Below are 7,167 nucleotides of genomic sequence, written 5' to 3'. Positions count from 1 at the left end.
TGTGCACTGCTGCCTGCGGCCCCTTTAACACGCGGGGAGCCCCTTCCCGGGTCCTTGTGACGCCAACTGTTGTGCGTTCTAATCGCTAGGGAGACGGCGGGGCGGGGCGGGGGGCTCAGAGCCCCTCCCGCACTGAGATTTAAAGGGGCCGGCCGCTCCCAGCCCTATGGGATGCAGACTCCTCTCCTCAGTGCTGAACAGCTCCACGGCTGCGTGTGCACGCGAGCCGGCTATCGGATCCAGCCCCCGTGCTGGATGCACGTGCACCAGGGTCTGGTTTATTCTGGGGTTGGGCAGTGGAGATGTTGGGGCGAGGGGCTGCATCTCCTTCGCTGTCCCAATGGCGCGCGGCCGAGGTGATCTCGCATTTGTGAAAGCGGTGGCAGTTCCTATTCTCCACCGGCTCCCTAACCCAGCAACCCTTGGGGGCATCCACCTGCCTCGCTGCACCCGCCCCATCGGTGTTTCCGCCAAAAGAACCAATAACGAAGTAGGTTTTAGGCCATTAAAGATCACTTTGCGTTTTCTGTAAGAGATCTCTGCATCGTTGTCATCTGTTTACCACCTTTTCCCTAGAAGTGGCGGCTTCTCGGTGGTGCTGTACAAGTGTGTGTGACGTTTGTATGTGCTTTGAAGTGTCCACCAGAGCTCGGATTTATACAACGTGTGGGCTTTGTAGTATGCCCAGTATTTTGGGGAGGGGTATGGATTAGTGATCTGGAGGGGGGAGGGGCTGTTTGAAAGGTTACTTGTGAGTTTTCTCTGGCAGTTGGAGCCATATGTCTTCAATGCTCATTCTGAAAAGCTCCAGGAGTATGAAAAAAATCTAAATAGTCAATATTCTAGCCTCATGAGATACAGGAGGGTGTGGTTGTCTTAAGAGGCTCAGCTGGGAGTTTAAAACAGTTCAGTACAACACTATCTACTGTAATTTGTACTCAATCTAATGTGGCAGGTAAAATTAAGCAGATATAATTTCACTTCAGTTTATACTAGCTTAGCTTCTGAAAATGGCTTTGGTTTGTCAAATTTGAAAATTAAAAAATACAGAAATTCTAGTCTGCAATAGCATGTCATGCTATAGGTGGTGACTAGAGGGAGATGTTGAATAATCTTTTCATCAGACTGTTTTGTTAAACCTCTAGGACTGAATCTATCCTTGGTGTAACTTCACAGAAGTTAATGAAGTTGTGTGTGAGAATGCTGTAATGCAGAACTCTGCTCTGGCTGGCATTGTTGGGTCATGCTGTTAAACTTCCTTGGGTGTGGACAACAATGTGGTTTGCACTGCTCATTTGCACTCCCTTGCGGTCTCTGAGAAGGCTGCCTAATTGTTAGTCTTGGGGTGGGTGGCAAATTCTGAAGGAGGGAGTTGCCATTCTGATTGAGGGGAGTGGGAAAACTGTCTCAAAGGGAGTGCATTACAGTCTTACAACTAGAGCTGGTTGAAAAATGAAACTTGGCTCAGATGTTCTTGTGAAATTTTTAGTTGTGAAAAATTTGCCTCCATTTTCCCAAAGTCTTCAACCAGCTTCTAGTTACAACTCTTAGAGGAAGGGAGTTCCAAATGGTTAAAACACTAGCCAGGTTATGGGGAAACCCCAGGTTAATTCCCCGCTCTGCCACACACTTTTTGTTTGTCCCTGGGAAAGTCATTTAGGTCCAGATTTTTAAAGGTATTTACACATGTAAGGCTACATCTCCACAGCCCATGACAGCGACTCTGAGCCTGGGTTGACAAACAGACTTTCCCTTATATGCTAAAAATAGCTGTGTAGGTGGTGAGAGTCAGGCTGGAGCGTGGGCTCTGAAGCCCTGTCTCTAGGCTTCAGAGCCTCACCCTGAACCTGTACAAACCTATTTTTAGCACCATAACATGAGTTTGAATCCGTTGGTCCTTGGGTTTGAGACCTGCTGTAAACATACCCTCTCTCAGTTAGGCATTGCAATGCAGACTGGAGCAGTGCCTAAATGCCTCTAAAAATCAGTGTCTTTTAGTCTTTTTGTGGCTCAGTTCTTCTGTAAAATGGGGCTAATAACATTTCCCTTGTTTACTGGGGGTGTTATGAGGATAAATACTGCAGAGACTCTGAGCACCTCAGAGACTATGGTGATAGGGATACTGTAAGTACATAAGAGCGAACTCCCTTCATAGATAGGCTAACATTCTCTGTTTCTCCCACACTAAGGTAATAACCCCTCCGCATACTATAACTGGGACTGACTGTGTGAAGTTGAACTCTTGAAACTTCTCTCTGGCTCTTATATGTGCACACACACATCTTGTATATTAAAGAATAGATTGGAAAGAGAAGTAAATTACATTTATTGTATCTATAAGTACATTTTGCTTACTTAGTCCTCTATATGTACAGGGAGCACTTATACACCACACACTTTATCTGTAGCATTGAGTGTTGGTGCTTGTGATTTCCTAACAGTCTTCTTCCAGAGTGATGGATAACTGAATCATATGGTGGACTCTTTAGTATTATTAGGAACATTCATGCATGTTGTTGTTATATATAACATGTTTCTCATTTATCTTATCTTTTTATTCCAACCCCTCTTTTTAAAATGTATGCTAAGTCTCTTATCTGGTTAAATATGGACATTAGCTATGGATATCAATGTTTATGTAAGATATCCTAGCAGGATCAGCTTTTTACATTTTTTTTTTAAATTAACATATTTTTGGATTAAGAGGGTGATATTTCATTTGTGTGGTTGGTGTCCTTTTGAGGTTTAAAATATAAATCTATATAAAGTCATTCATTTTAAAGAAGTAATCTCTTCCCCCTACTAAACAATAGTGGGTCTTTTGAAAATGTTATACCTCATAACTCTTCTGCCAATCTGTGTCCTATGGGTGGGTCACAATGTTAATGTGTATATTATGTCCTAAATTGTTGGTATGCACTAGGCTGCATTTTCTTGCAAGCCTGAAAAACAGTTTATAGTGATGGTGTTATGTTGTACTACATCAGCAATAGCAAGTACCATTAGAATGCATCTCCAATAATTTCTGTGTTTGCAGTTTATTGAGACTAAGGCTTAGTCTACGCTAGAAAAGATTTGCTGGTATAGCTAATATAGACAGTTTCTACCAGCAGAAATGTGCCTTTTTTATTGTATAGCTTATACCAGTTCCCTAAACAAAATAGTGTAGATGCATATCACTTATCAGCAAAAGCTTTATAATGTTAAAAAAAACAACTGAAACCCCCCAAAACACCCCCGACACTATCATACTGGCAAGTTTCTAGTGTAGACCTGTCCTATGAAATGTTTTAAGTGCTAATTTGATGGGTCTCCACACAACTCAGCATTCTTACGCAGAGGAAGATATTAATTCTGACATCCTGCCTTGATTGAAGACTCAATGGCAATGAGGGTTTTTTCACAAGTCACGTTTTATGGTTTGTGGGTAGGTCACTGATCCCAATTTGATTGACTTGCTGTCATCCTACTCCAGTTCACTTGCAGGGCTGTTGGAACAATTTTTATAGTGGGGGTGCTGACAGCCATTGTACCAAACTAAACCCTGTATATATTGGAAGCCACTTCAAGCCAGGGGGTGTAACATCACCCCTAGTTTCAGCTCCCACAATTCATTGATCTGAAAGATGGTTTATTTTTGTTCATTTTTCACATGGCAAATATGTATTGGATGTGTGTATCTTTCTTGCACAGGCAGCCAGATAAACAGCCACATCAAAGATTCAGAGGTGAGTGGTTTTAAAAATGCAATTGGATGTTTACCAAAGGCTGTTGCTGCCACTGCAAAAAATGTCCAGGATATATCCCATTAACATTTCTTCATCACAGTCAAGCCTGGCCTAGGAATTGAGTTACAACATTGATTACACAACATACATTACTAAGGCTACGTCTACACTACGCGCCATTTCGGCGCGTTAAAATCGATTGCTCGGGGTTCGATATATCGCGTCTAGTCTAGACAGGATATATCGAACTCAGAGCGCGCTTAGATCGATTCCGGAACTCCACCAAAACAAACGGAGTTCCGGATTCGACATGGCGAGCCGCGCACATCGATCCCGCGCGGTGAAGACGGGTGAGTAAATCGATTTTAGATATTCGATTTCAGCTACGCTATTCTCGTAGCTGAAATTGCGTATCTAAAATCGATTTTCGTGCGTAGTCTAGACGGGGCCTAAGGCAGAGCACTCCCTTGAAATCCATTTGTGATCACTCCACTTGCTCTGTAGAAAGCTTTATTAATTGCCAAACACCTTACTCATATCTGTGTACTATGTGCAATCAGTTTTCATTTAGAAGCCTTGGGCTTCTGCTTGAAAATGATTGTACAGCCCTAGCTGACAAATTAATAAGAATTTAAAGGCCAGCACACAGTATTCCTCTATATTAGCTCATTGCCATGAAAGAGCAACTTCAATGGAGCTGTGCTATTTTAGGGTTACCTCATTATCTTTATTAGTATAGCAAACTAACCAAGTGATGTCAAAGTTAATCCAGCAAGTATGTGTATGAGTTGGCTGGACCCAAGTAATAGAGTTTATGCTGGTGAACTCCTTACAGGGAATATCAAAAGGCTGGATTTAATGACCTATTATCCCCACAAGTTGCAGTACTCCAGTTCCTCTCCTAGTACTCTCATAACAGCAGCTGGGGTGCAACTCCACCCCAGTCAACTCCTCTTCTGCAAACTATTCTCTTCCCTTGATCAGCTGCTGTACTTTCTCTTGGCCAGCACACTGCTCAATCCCTTGCTCATTTCCTGCCTGCTGATTTCTCATAAGCTTGGCCTTGGCAACTTTCTTGCCCCAGTTTGCCACACTTTTGCCCACTTGTCAATTTCCCCACTTTCTCTGGCTCCTTCTGTTGCTTAGGAACCCTCAGTACAGTGTCACTGTGTATCTGATGACCACCATCCCTTTGCCCAGTGAAGCTGCTGGTAATTCCCCATCACTACGAGGGTCAGAATAAGACATCAGAACTATAGACCCATGTGTAGGGTGCCTGCTCCTGGAATCAGGTGATCACATGAGAATCCTAACTTTCATTTTGAAAAATGAGTAAGCCCTCTACTCCTCATGGTTGAGAAGAAAAGCTTGAAAAGGTGACCCAAATGTAACTGATGCATGGTTCTAGATAGCATGAAACAACAGCACTGAGAGAGATGAACAGGACCATGCTCTGGGATGTTAACTCCATGACCCACTGCAGCAGGAGGTCCCACCAACACCACGCCAGCCCAGGACTTTGTGCAGCAGGAGGACAGTGTAGCAGGACAGCCTACCCATGCAGATACTTACACCACAGCTGCTGGGGTAGTTGGAAGCTGCTCTCCTGTTACCCCATTTCTCCAAGGGAGAAAGGAGGCTGCGTCGTGCTATCTCTGCCTTTTGGGAAATTGTGGGCATTACCAGCAAGTGGAGGTGGAACCATGGGGGCATTTCATGGTGTGAAAAACCCTTCTGGATTGCCTTAATCTGGCCCTGACCCCGACCCCCACCCCAGGCTTTTCCAAATAAACACTGAGAAGTGAAGTGTTCAGTCTCCTACAGTGCCCCAGAGAATATGTTCGAAGGGGGCAATTCATAACCTATCTTATTACAGTGGACTTCAGAAAAATCACAAGTGGGAAACAAATGTTGGTAAGGGAGAATCATTCCAAGAACAGACACTTTAATAACCGTTGGTTCACAACTTGCACTGAGGAAAGTGTTTGGAATCCCTCTGTAGGACTCGCTGTTTTCCTCGTCTGCTCAGATAGTTTAAATTCCTGTCCACATGTGTCATTGATGAGGAAACTGCAAAATTCCTTGCCCAAGTAGTAGGTTGCACTCAGTTGTCATTAAAGGAGCAACTTCCATGATATGATCAAAAGGTAATGTATGTCCATTGGCACCTCAGTGTAAATGTCCCCACAGAGATGTAGAAACACCATCCTGGGAACTGATTAAGAAAGACGTTTGCAATCCAGAGGGACCACTTGCTAGGATATTCTGTGTGACTGTGAATGAGGTAGCTTCTGGAATGTGGAGTAGCTTTTCTTGGTACCTGTCTCACCCTCTGGAAGGGGCTTGAAACAACCCAAGGCGATTTAGGAAATGCGTGTTTGTACAAGAGCAGTGATGCTCAAAGTACTATAAAGAGACTACACAAGAATAGGCACACAGGAGTAAAATAATACATTCAAAGAGGGGGAAATGGCTGACAACAGCAGCTGCTTTGGAATCATTAGTGGCTGTGAACAGTTGCTATTCAATCTCTGCTATTTGTATCCTGAACAATTCAGAACAGTGTTAAGAGCATGATCAGTATTGTCCGATTATGTAAGTGTATCTACATTTTCCTGTTTTAAAATCACACTGTTTATCAAAGCAGATAAATGACATGCTAAGGACTCAACTATCATATTCTATATGGATTGGTATAAGCAGGCATTTCTCAGTCATTTTCCCTCCCCTCATGTGAGGTCTGAATGTGGGTTGTGAGTACAGAGTTGGCAGTGAGAATGATTTGATGAGAGGCACCTGGAGACTGAAGTGCTGTGAAAAGTAACTGCATAAGGCCTTCCCCCAGAGCCACGATAGAAGACAAGTGAAGAAAATTCACACAATCCAGACCATCAAAACTAAAAAAATTCTTGACTTAATTAAAATAAATATATTTAAATATAGTGATCGAAGATCCTGTCCAGTAATTCAGGCCCATAAAGCCCACTTTTGTAAATACAGCAAAAACAGCGACTATCTCTAAAAGCTAGTTTCAGGCCTATGCATAGCTTCACAGACCATACAAGTGATGCTGGTGCACTGTCAGAGATAAATTGGATCCCTATTTCTTTCTGCTTATGTAAATGCCTTGGGGCAGATTCTGCACTTTGTTTGCTGCACTTAATACAGTGGGGCTTTGATACTGGCTGAAGTCTCTCGACACTATTGTAATGCAAACAATAAAAAACAATTAGAAATATGGGGCAGAGGAATGGATGCCCACTGAATAAAAAAGGAGGCCAAAAAACCTTAAACAAATCCCAACCTCTTGTCCCCTACAACCCAGCATCATTTAATGGTTGGACTCCGAGTAACCAAATCAAAGAAATCCAGTCTTCCCTTGAGGGCCTGACTTGCAATTAGCTCAGCTAACCCAATTTAAAAACCAGTTAGGGGCATA

The sequence above is a fragment of the Chelonoidis abingdonii genome, chromosome 8 (genome assembly GCF_003597395.2).
Source record: "Chelonoidis abingdonii isolate Lonesome George chromosome 8, CheloAbing_2.0, whole genome shotgun sequence".
Taxonomy (NCBI): Eukaryota; Metazoa; Chordata; order Testudines; family Testudinidae; genus Chelonoidis; species Chelonoidis abingdonii.
The sequence above is the reverse complement of the archived record's forward strand: the minus strand, read 5'-3'. Positions refer to the sequence as shown.